Raw genomic sequence first — 12,443 nt, forward strand, 5'->3', positions numbered from 1 at the left:
CAAAATTAATTTTGTCTGCTCTTGCTTGATTCTCCAAGGAAAAAGCAGTTGTTGCTTTAATTTTCAAGACTTCCCAGTAACATTTAAATGATCATCTCAAAAGCCTGTCTACTCTCTGAATTCTTGCCATATTTGTAGTCTCTTAACATTCACTGCTATCGCAAGGTGCTGCTCCAGCTATGTGAGTGATGAAGGGAATGCTTGCTTAGGCTGGCTCTCAGCATTCCTGCTGCCATGTTGTCTCTGAATTCAGAGGCTAAAGCTAGCTGAGATAAATGACAAAGTATCTTGTGACCTCTCAGCATTAAACTTTTCCCCACTATGTGACACTGAAAGAGCAATGGTGGCATATCTTATGAAGTAACTATGTAGCCAAGGTTTGAATGCTATCAAGGAATTCAAACCTTGTTAGGTGTTGAAAGTCAAGCTGGGTGGAGTTGGGGTATGACAAACACTCCATCATCCAGGTATTTTTTAAATTGATACTTTCTAGACTTTTTTTTTTTTTTTGGTGGAGGGTGGGGGAGGGTTGATGGAGATTTTAAGGTGTTTATTCTACCTGAATACCACTTTTACTGACCAAAACTGTCAACATTGTAAATGTCACTTAAAAACCCTGTTCTAAGAAGGTTCTCTTAATGAGAATCTTTTACTCAGTCTGCAAACCTAATTTCTTAATATATTCTTTTAAAATCACCACCAGTAGGGCACAGTCCCACACAGGATTCAAATTCAGTAGACGGAGCTGGTAATGGGGTCTACCAACAGCCACATACAATGGCAACCCAGAGTCTGTCTAGCACACCTCCTGTGCACCCCAGGCAGGGACTAAATGCCTAGTCCTGAGTTTAAACAGGTATGATGGGTAGAGGCGTGGGTGGAGGCCCCAGCTGGAGTTGCTCAGGGCAATTAGTGCCTATCAGTGCATCTCAAGCCCTGACAATCTCATTTGTTGTGAAGCTGACTTATATATATCATAAAATAGGGAATGTGAAGTATAATCTGCTTTTTAAAATTCAGTTGCCATTTTTGTGACTACTGGCAGTCTCTTCCAGTTACCTTCACCAGCTGAACTTAATTTAAAGTGGAAATACTAGTAGTCTCAGTTTCATAATGCTGGGTGGCAGACATAAGGAAAGATGATAGGCCACATAATAAATACAGCCTGTTGCTATTTAATAAGCCTTTCATACCCATTTGTTCCCTAAACCATTTTATCATAACTCTTCACCTTAAATAGAAACAGTGTTTATTCCTATTGTTTTCATATGAATGACTGCAAAAAGTAGCAAATAAAGATAGGCATGAATAAGAAAATTTTAATTAAATATTAAATGTGCAGCAACTTGTTCTATATGATTCTGTTTTGATACATATGTTGTCCTGTATCAAAATGATCTGTAGATTTTCCTTAGTCTTTCCTGATTCTCTCACTCCCTGCTTTTCCCCTTGACTTTTCTTAGTCTTGCAAAATGCAGTCGGCATTCATGGAGAAGCAGCAGTATCTCTGACTTCTTTTCCAAGTATTGTCTACACTGAGTATGTCATATACTAATCTGTAGCTTAATTAAGTCAGAAACTATGATTATGGCTGTCTAGTATGAATTGCATATAATTTTATTTAGACACCTTGATTATAAGAATTGACTATGTGATAATGCCCTTGTTATCTTCATGTCAGAGCATCAAGGCTATTCGATTACTCAGTGTGGGAAAGGGATATGCTGTTGCTGTCAGTGACAATGACTGGATTGCTGAGTTGTTCTGAAAATATTGTGTGGTTTAGACCCAGTGAAATCTGCTCTGCAACGGTCACCTTCATAATTTTCACATTTCTTCTCTTGTGATTCACAAGGGCTTTTTCCAGACTTGGAGAATAACAAAGTGGAATTCTTAAAATTATTGAAGAGATAGCAAAGTCTATTGGAAGTTTAAGGGAAGCAGAACTGCTTTCTCAAGGTACTTCCAAAGTTGTTGACTTTGCAGTCAAAAACCAAAGGCCAAAGGAGAGTTCAATCGAAATAAAAAAAAATAAAACATTCCTGGTAGTTAATGAGTAGGAAAATCAAGTCAGTTTGAGAAAATTTGAGACTGACGATTTCTCATGTAAACTTACATATGAAGCCATCTTTGGGGCAATCAAACACTAAAGCAGATAGTCCAGAGGGACTCTGCAGAATCAGTTCTTGGAGGTTTTTTGAGACCTAGCTGAACAAAGGCCTGAGCAGCCTGATCTAATCTCATAGCTGACCCTGTTTGAGCAGGAGGGTGGATGAGGAACCCACTCCCCCCTCCTGTCCTTTCCAACTTGGATCACTATGTGATTCCATAAAACTATTATTTTTGTAACTCAATTTTCTTTGTATCAGGAACAAAGACCAACACAACATGTTTCACACCAAATGTACATCTGGATTTCATGTAGATATATGCCCCATAACATTTTTATTTTCACATAAAGTATCAACTAGAACTGACATTTGCCTAATGCAGTTGCATGCAGAAAATCAGAACGCAGCTTTTACTGAAGGGTATTGTTAAAGCGCTGCATTCCATTTGGACATCATCAAAAGGAATTGATTTTATCAACGCAGCTGCTAGTTTTGTGATGACATATGGGAGTAACTTTTTTTTTAAATCAACATTCTTAAAGCAATGTTTCCTCTGCACAGGAATATGAGCACAGTTTAAAAGGCAATAGCAATTTCTGACAAAGTCTTTGTACTTGTGTTAGCAGACTAATTTATCTCTAGAATGATCATTGTCTCAGATCTGCTATTTCCTGAAGATCCAGATATAACTAATTTATTCTGTAGCTGTGAAACTGACATTGTAGTCTAGAATCTATTTTGTCTTGCACAGCTGAATGTGAATTTAAATATTTATACATATAAAGGTGAGTGAAAGCCTCTCTGGGTTCTACTTCTACAGAAAAGATTAGGAAAGAAAGGATAGCAAAGATATATCCAATGTTATTTAGAATAGTATCATAGTATCAGTCAGGGTTGGGAGGGACCACAAGGATCATCCAGTTCCAACCCCCCTGCCATGGGCAGGGACACCCCACTCTAGATCAGGCTGGCCAGAGCCTCATCCAGCCTGCTCTTACACACCTCCAGGGACGGGGCCCCAACCACCTCCCTGGACAACCCATTCCAGGGCTTCACCATTCTCATGGTGAAGAACCTCCTCCTCATGTCCAGCCTGAATCTCCCCACCTCCAGCTTCATTCCATTCCCCCTAGTCCTATCACTACCTGAGATCCTGAGAAGTCCCTCCCCAGCCTTCTTGTAGGCCCCCTTCAGATACTGGAAGGCCACAATGAGGTCACCTCGGAGCCTTCTCTTCTGCAGACTGAACAGCCCCAACTCTCTCAGTCTGTCTCCATAGGAGAGGTGCTCCAGTCCTCTGATCATCCTCGTGGCCCTTCTCTGGACACGTTCCCACACCTCCACATCCCTCTTGTAATAGGGGCTCCAGAACTGGACACAGTACTCGAGGTGGGGTCTCACCAGGGCTGAGTAGAGGGGGAGGATCACCTCCCTTGACCTGCTGGCCACACTTTTCTTGATGCAGCCCAGGATCTGATTTGCTTTGTGGGCTGCAAGTGCACATTGAGAGCTCATGTTGAGCTTCTTGTCCACCAGCACCCCCAAGTCTCTCTCCTCAGGGCTGCTTTCCAGCCAGTCACTGCCCAGCCTGTATTTGTGCCTGGGATTGCCTCGACTCGGATGCAGGACCCTGCACATGGTCTAGAATAGAATAGAATAAAATAGAATAGAATAGACCAGGTTGGAAGAGATTTCAAATAAAATATTAGTATGGGAAATCAGTAAGTAAGGTGACAAGGACATAATAACAGTATGATAACTTCTAATATGTTATTCTATATTTAAGGTCATCTTGGGCTATGTAAGTGCTTCCTAAACTACAACAAATCTGTACAGAGACAAATTTGCACAAAAGCAAAAGACGTTTTGGTACTTATTTGATATTTCTTTTGTATTTCTTATGATGCAGTGAATCTCTGATTTTGAGGAATAAATCAAGTATTTCTAGTATTATTTGATAAAATATGGGGAAATGAAGTTTGATTTTTTAATTTCTTTGCTAAATTTAATGTTAAACCACTTGAATTTCCATCTTTCAATAAGTATTTTGCAGTGAAAAATGATAAAAAGAGAGAGATGTTTACCTTACCAGCTTAAAGAAGAAAATTTTTTCCATGAGAGGGTTTAAAGTGAACAACCTATATTAGTTCACATAAGCTTTTTTCTGATTGAGAGGAAGACGATGTGAAAGCAGGCTCATTTTTGTGCACCTAATAAAAGCTAACACAAGTCTTTGCAAGTTCAGTTACTAGATAAGGCAGTAGGATAAACATTGTATGAATTTTGTGGTATTCTTCCCTTACAGCAATAGTCTTGGTGAATTCAGTGAAAGTATCAAATAATGAAATATGAATAATTTAAAAGGGAAATTGATAGGAAGATTTGTAACTATTAACATTGGTTTAGGTCAAAGTTTTCTATTAGTAAATAAAGTTCAGTGAGTTTAAATAATACTGTGTTAGGAATTATTAGTGAAAAATAGCTTTCCATGGGAAAGTTAATGCATGTAAGACTGTTACACAGGCTCAATATAAAAGTATTTTGTTAAATGGTTGTGTGTATAAATAAACCTTCATGGTATACATTTAATTTGTATGTTTGGTTTAGTTTTTGCTTTGATAAATGCATGGTGTGCAAGGATATACTTATGCTGGCATCTACTCTAAATCTTGATAAATTATGAACGCTCAATTCATTCAGTTACCCACCCTAACCAAAGATGAACCAGCAAATATCTAATCACTGCTCTAAAAGGACATGAGATGTCTAGTATTTTAATTTATTTTTTTATTTGCTGTATTCATACATCATTAACTAAACCCACCTCAGATGCCTTGTTGACAGCTCATGACCAAAGGGCAAAACAACCTAATGTTAGTAGTCAGAGTGAAAAGTGAGGGAACGCTTTTCAAAAGTCACAGATGAGAAGATTCCTTGAACACAGAAATGCTGAGATAAACAATGAAAAACATTAAGAAATGAATAAACAAATATTAGTAAGCATAAGTTTTAAAATTTCTATTTAACTGTGGAATTAAAAAGTCCAGCTCTAATTTTTGAGAGGGCATGGGGATAGAGGAAAGTAGTGCTTTATTAAACTTAAATATAAACCATTTACTTGAAAAATTACTACATATTGTAAATCCATACAAAACCTTTTGTTACTATGAAATATCACCATGGATGTTAAATAAGTTTAAATTCAAACAAAATATATACTAAAAGAAGTGGAAATCTTACTCCAGAAGAAGAATCAAAAGTTTATAAGAATTAAGCTCAAATATTTAGTCCATATCAGGGAGGAGGTTCATTTCATAGAATCATAGAATCATTTAGGCTGGAAAAAGACCTTTAAGATCATCAAGTCCAACCATGAACAGTGTTAAGGACAAATTTTCATTGAGAGCAAAGAGATGGGTGTCTAGCAGAGAAGAGCAGTCAGTCATGTTTTGACACATGAGGATTCACACATCACAATCTTATCCCAGTACCAAAAAATTGTTTGCAATAGGCCAAATGTTTTGGATCATGCTAATGCCAGTACACATTTGACTTTGCTGTCTTGCCAGATCTCAGGTTCATGCTTTCTTGTTCATCAGATATTTGAAGGAACAATATCTCACTCCTCTCCTGTTTTCAAGAAAAAAAATCCCCTTGAGAAGCCTGCTCTGTTCTCTTCCCATTTACATTTCCCAATGGATTTTGCCTTTGCATTACTAATTCTGTGCAAATCCAGGTCAACTCTGAAAATAACATCCTGCCATTTTTAAAAACTCAGTGATTGCAGAAAGAATTTAAACCTTTCCAATAAAATGCTTGTGACTGGCCAGGCAGATCATACAAGGTATCTTGTTTTTATCTCTGGATTGGATCAGATGTTTGAGCATGAATTTGCCAGGTGACATAAGCTGTATTTTCCACATACACATGCATTCAGATTAGTTCTCCTCTAGCAGCAACCAACCAGGAGTAAAATTGGCTATAAAACTCCATCAGCAGGTACTTTCATTCCTTTCCTGGGATGTTCCTTCTTACCTCCTAGCAATATTAACACTTGGACAGTTGCTAAAGTTTGACTTTTTTTTTCCCTTTGCCCTGACTTCCTTGTGATATGGAAAGGTACAGTAATTTATTCATATAAATTTACTCATCTAATCTCTTTTTATCTTTTGCTTTGGTCAGAACAAGTCAACTGAAGGGTCCAGTAGCAGGATGCACTAAAAAATGCATTTTGAACAATTAATCAAATGTTGCATAAGCCCTCAAATTAATTAATCTTGAGCACTACCTTAGCTGATCAGTAGACTTCACTGCCTGGTTGAGCAGCTATGTAGTTTGCCCTTGCTATCTGTAGTAATTGTTAATCTCCTACAGTCATTTATTTAATTGGCCATTCTGAATGACACTAACTTCTCTTCACCAGTGTCAGAAAAAACTTGTAAGCTCACCTTTCTCTGCAGCATTTTCTTTGTGGAAGTTGACATCTGTGAGAGTCTGAGGAGTCAAAGATGGCCTCTGGGGAACTGGAATTGAGGTTGGAGGTCTCACATTAAAAAAGTAATTTACTTCTGGTTTAGTTTTGCTCTTAGGCATTATTCACAGCTTTGCTCTCTCTTCAAACAAAAGGAACAGTGGCCCCACTAAAAGAAAAAAATCTGAAGCTATAGAATGTGCTTAGAGTTAGTAAATATTAACTTGGGTTTTCAGGAGTCAATTCACAGTATGTCTTTAAAGCCAGAGAGCCTCATCCTTTTATTGCCATTGTCTTGTTGTTGTACTATTTTATTTTTTACCAGACAAGGTATTTCTAACAGTACTTATAGTTTTGTGTGTCATGGGGGTAACCTTCTTCTGGAGCTAATTATTGTGTTATTTTTTCTTATTGGCACTAACTGAAATAACTATGAATGCTTTAAGTTCTGGGCTAGTATGTAGTCAAGCTTCAGTATGTGTTTTAACATACCCGGTGCTAACTACAAAAATGTTTCAGAATAGGTTTACAAAAATCACCTCCTTTGATTCATATCACACTAATGTTTTATTGTATGCTTTTGATATGAGAATATCAGAGCATTTGGTTTATCTTCTCAACATTAGAGGATTTTTCACCTAAGTTATTATCATGCATTATTTTTCATTTTTTTACTTCTCACAGAACATAAAACTAAATTTAAGTAAGGCTTACTTGACAAATAAGCAGGACAGGGTATTGTAATAAAATGTAATTTTTTATATATTTTATAATTAATATTTCCTGGTGGTGGTGTCTTCAAACACCACTGTAACTTATTTACAAAGTGTAACTTATTTACAAGTTCGATTATTCGGTTGTGGGTATTACATTCCACATATGAAGACAGTTAAATCATTCAAGCACAAATCAAAGAATTTCCAATACAGTAATTCAAATTGGAAATAAAGGTTCTGTGATCTATTGTTTCCCACAAATGGGATTCTACGGCAAATTAGCCAGGGACTCATGACTTTCTACTCTGTCTTCCCAGATGCTGTGACTATAACTTGAGTTGCCCAAGGCTCAGTTGATGGGTTGTAGTCTTTCCATGACTCTTCTGGGATTCAGTTCTCTTGGAGCTTTTCCCCTTTCTGCTTTGGTCCAGGTGCAAGGCCCAGGTGTAGTTGTTGCCTGTTAGGACAAGTTCTTCAGCTGCTATTCCGGCAGCATTTGGCTCTTGTTACTTGCTGGGTGAGAACAAGGCAAGTTGCCTAACTTCTTGGCTGGTTTAAATACTGTCTCAAGACAATTAATGCCCTTTGGTAACACAAAAACCTGATAACTGGACCTATAGGATGGGGCATATCCAAACATGGCCAGGGACACACACATTTCACAGCCTTGTCACAAAGTTAATTACACATGCTACATGTTTATCTGCACCCCAGGAACTGTCCAGGTTAGCACACTCACAGGTACTTAGCCCATTGTCTGGGCTAGGGCATGTTTTGGGGTTTGACCCTTCAGGACAGGTATATTCTTCCTTGACAAAAGTGTTTTTATAAGAAAGTATATTTATATCTAAAGAAGGAACACACGATGCATGCCAATTTCAAAAGGAGTTGTTTCCTCTTATTCTAAAGTAAATTTGACCCAGATAATTTAAGCTGTCAAAACATCCAAGAGTTAAAGTGAACATAGCTTACATACTGTGACATTTTTGTCATTGTTTATCACTTCCAATTAAAGGACTCTTCAATATTTTAAAAGAACAAAAATAATATGTAACATTGATTCATAATAAAACAGTCTTCCCAATTATATCTCAGTGAAATTTCCATCCTAATAAGATCTCAACATATTCTTACCATCTGCTTCATAAGGTGTGTGCACAGGTGTGTAGACATGAATGACAGAATAACTTGGACACCTATAGATTAGTGTTTACTAGTTATGGTCTCTACAGTCTTTACCATTACCACAAATACTGGCCTAAAAGTTCCATGCCCTCTTTTGGTGGATAATTTTGAAGTGTCTGCACTGCAGCCACCCAGCTATGACCAAGCAGGTTGGAAGGGCAACACAGGTCAGGGACAAGCAGAGGTTTCAACTTCAATCAAGATGACTATAGCTGAATCACTGGGTGCTATGTGTGGACATAACCAAGTTAGTAAATTTGCCACTGCAGATATCACTAATTAACTTCTCTGAAATGTCCCTTTTACATGGTTACATATGTGGCTAACTATAATCAAATGTATTTCACTGAGGACAGTGACAATATTTGCTATGCAAACTCAAGCTTTCATGTGCTTGAAGTGTCAGTATTCAAATGTCTGTGCAATTTAAAGGAAAAAAAAAAAAAGTGTTTTATCAAATTAGCCCTGCCATACCAAGGCTTTTGCTTTACAATATCTTAATTTGCACCTCTGCATTTGAGTTCTCAGGTGAAAATTTCCTAGAAAAAGAGAGCATCTTGTTTCTGGGAAAGGAACAGAATACAAAATCGAAGAAGTCATATTCTTTTTCATACTTCCTTTTTTTTTTTCTTCTTTTTGTTGGTTGGTTGGTTTGTTTTTTAATATATTTGGAAAGCCTAGGCTTCACTTTTTTAGTGGATTAGCCAAAGCATTGCTGTGATTGTCAGGAGAGGAGATTTTTAAAAATAAATCTAAAATAGATTTTAATAGCAAAAAGACTTTCACAAACATTGTTTCCTTTTACTCTTTTAGTAAAGCAAAGAACTCTGAAGTTTTAGCTTCTGCTGTTATCTTCAGAATTCAGCTTCTGCTGGGATGCCACGACATAGTGGCTGTTACTGAAACTTGGTGGGATGAATCCCTTGACTGGAATGTAGGGATAGATGGGTATAAACTCTTTAGGAAGGATAGGCAGGGAAGGAGAGGAGGAGGTGTTGCCCTCTATGTCAATAACCAGTTGGAATCCGTGGAGCTCCACCTGGGAAGGGATGATGAGCTGGTTGAGAGTGTATGGGTCAAAATTAAAGGCAGGACAGGGGAAGGAGATATTACTGTGGGGGTCTCCTACAGGCCACCTGACCAGCAGATCCAAGCAGATGAGGCCCTCCATAGGCAAATAGAAGCGGCTTCCAGGTCACAGGCCCTGGTCCTCATGGGTGATTTCAACCACCCTGACATCTGCTGGAGAGACAACACAGCAAGGCACCAGCAATCCAGGATGTTCCTGGACTGCATAGAAGACAACTTCCTCCTCCAAATGGTAGAGGAACCAACAAGAAAAGGTGCTATGCTGGACCTTGTTCTCACCAACAGGGAAGGGCTGGTAAGCAATGTGAGGCTCAGAGACAGCCTTGGCTGCAGTGACCATGAAGCAGTTGAATTTAATCTCCTCAGGGCAATCAGGAGGAAGTATTCCAAGCTCACGACCCTAGACTTTAGGCATGCAGATTTTGATCGCTTCAGGGATCTGATAGCCAAAGTGTGGTGGGACAAAGCCCTGGAGGGAAGAGGGACCCAGGACAGCTGGTCAGTATTCAAGGACCACCTCCTCTGTGTCCAGGAGCTCTGTATACCAACAAAGAGAAAAGCAGATAAGAATGCTAGGAGGCCTGCCTGGATGGGCAAGGAGCTACTGGACACACTATTACTTAAAAAGAAACTCTACAGGAAGTGGAGGGAAGGACAGGTAGAACAGGGGGAATATAAGGAAGCTGCCCGAGCAGCAAGAGTCCTGATTAGGAAAGCCAAAGCAGAGTTCGAATTGAATCTAGCCAGGGAGATTAAAGGGAACACTAAGAACTTCTACAGGTATATTAATGGGAAGAAGAAGACTAGGGAAGGTGTGGACCCCCTCAGAAAGGAAAATGGTGACATGATCACAAGTGATGAGGAAAAGGCTGAGGTACTCAATAACTTCTTTACCTCAGTCTTCACTGCAAGGGCCTCTAGCCACACTCCTGATGTTATGGAAGGCAATGCCAGGGACGGGGAGGAAGAACTGCCCATTGTAAGTGCAGATCAGGTTCGTGATCACCTGAAGAACCTGAAAGTGTTCAAGCCCATGGGACCCGATGGGTTACACCCACAGGTACTGAGAGAACTGGCAGATGAGGTTGCTAAACCCCTCTCTATTATATTTCAAAAGCCATGGCAGTCTGGGGAAGTCCCCACAGACTGGAAAAGGGGAAACATTGCCCCCATTTTCAAAAAGGGTAAGAAGGAGGAACCAGGGAACTACAGGCCAGTCAGTCTCACCTCTGTGCCTGGAAAGATCATGGAGCAGATCCTCCTGGAGTCACTACTTGCTCAAAAGAATAGTAAAGAGGTGATTGGGAACAGTCAGCATGGCTTTGCCAAGGGCAAATCCTGCCTGACCAACCTGGTTGCCTTCTATGAGCAGGTGACAAAATTAATAGTTGAGGGGCGAGCAACTGATGTCATTTACCTGGACCTGAGCAAAGCCTTCGACACTGTCCCGCACCACATCCTGGTCTCCAAACTGGTGACACATGGGTTTGATGGGTGGACCACTAGATGGATAAGGAACTGGCTTGATGGCCGCACCCAAAGAGTGGCTGTCAATGGCTCCATGTCCCAGTGGAGGCCAGTGACAAGCGGAGTCCCTCAGGGATCAGTCCTGGGACTTGTCTTGTTCAACATCTTTATGGGTGACATGGACAGTGGCATTGAGTGCACCCTCAGCAAGTTTGCTGATGACACCAAGCTGTGTGGTGCAGCAGACACACTGGAGGGAAGGGAGGCCATCCAGAGGGACCTTGACAGGCTGGGCACAAGCCAACCTCATGAGGTTCAATAAGAGCAAGTGCAGGGTCCTGCATCTGGGTCGAGGCAATCCCAGGCACAAATACAGGCTGGGCAGTGACTGGCTGGAAAGTAGCCCTGAGGAGAGAGACTTGGGGGTGCTGGTGGACAAAAAGCTCAACACGAGCTCTCAGTGTGCACTTGCAGCCCGCAAAGCCAATCAGATCCTGGGCTGCATCAGGAGAAGTGTGGCTAGCAGGTCGAGGGAGGTGATCCTCCCCCTCTACTCAGCTCTGGTGAGACCCCACCTGGAGTACTGCATCCAGTTCTGGAGCCCCTATTACAGGAGGGATATGGACATGCTGGAACACGTCCAGAGAAGGGCCACAAGGATGATCAGAGGGCTGGAGCACCTCTCCTATGAGGACAGACTGAAGGAGTTGTGGCTGTTCAGTCTGCAGAAGAGAAGGCTCCGAGGTGACCTAATTGTGGCCTTCCAGTATCTGAAGGGGGGCTACAGGAAGGCTGGGGAAGGACTTCTCAGGATCTCAGGTAGTGATAGGACTAGGGGGAATGGGATGAAGCTGGAGGTGGGGAGATTCAGGCTAGATGCGAGGAGGAGGTTCTTCACCATGAGAGTGGTGAAACTCTGGAATGGGTTGTCCAGGGAGGTGGTTGGTGCCCCGTCCCTGGAGGTGTTTAAGAGCAGGCTGGATGAGGCTCTGTCCAGCCTGATCTAGTGTGGGGTGTCCCTGCCCATGGCAGGGGGGTTGGAACTGGGTGATCCTTGTGGTCCCTTCCAACCCTGACAGATACTATGATACTATGATACTATGATGATCTGATAGTACATTATCTTTTGTCAGAGCACCAGAAAAATCTTTTAAAATGTTAGCCTCAGTTTGAATCCTTGTCGTTGTCACTTGAAGTTTTAATATAATTGTAAAGTACTACACTTTTTCCTTCCAAATGGCTCACAGTGTAAAACTTTTATTCTGTTTCTTCCTTCAATAATCCTGTAGGCTTCTGTGTTTTTTATTGAACACAGTCACTGTGCAGATCACAGACGTGATCAGATCTACTTCAAAAGGATTTCATGGGCTAGTTTTGTACATTTTATAAATAGGCCTGTAGTTA

At 40.5% G+C, this 12,443-nt stretch overlaps 1 protein-coding gene and 1 long non-coding RNA gene across 4 annotated transcripts in view; one reads left to right on the forward strand and one right to left on the reverse strand.

Moving 5' to 3' along the window:
• Window positions 1-12,443, forward strand: part of PACRG (parkin coregulated) — a 240,024-nt gene that overhangs the window by 184,498 nt on the left and 43,083 nt on the right. The gene's annotated exons all lie outside the window — the stretch shown is intronic.
• Window positions 1-12,443, reverse strand: part of LOC137448464 (uncharacterized) — a 106,201-nt gene that overhangs the window by 1,652 nt on the left and 92,106 nt on the right. The window contains exon 6 of one of the 3 annotated variants that reach the window (XR_010989103.1): window positions 6,560-6,634. The exons of the other annotated variants lie outside the window; for them this stretch is intronic. This is a non-coding gene — a long non-coding RNA (uncharacterized lncRNA). The remainder of the gene's footprint in view (window positions 1-6,559; window positions 6,635-12,443) is intronic. 3 annotated transcript variants of the gene reach the window in all.

This window comes from Melanerpes formicivorus, unplaced genomic scaffold (assembly GCF_026170545.1).
Source record: "Melanerpes formicivorus ecotype bairdi unplaced genomic scaffold, bMelFor1.0.p_v2 SCAF_2, whole genome shotgun sequence".
Classification (NCBI taxonomy): Eukaryota; Metazoa; Chordata; class Aves; order Piciformes; family Picidae; genus Melanerpes; species Melanerpes formicivorus.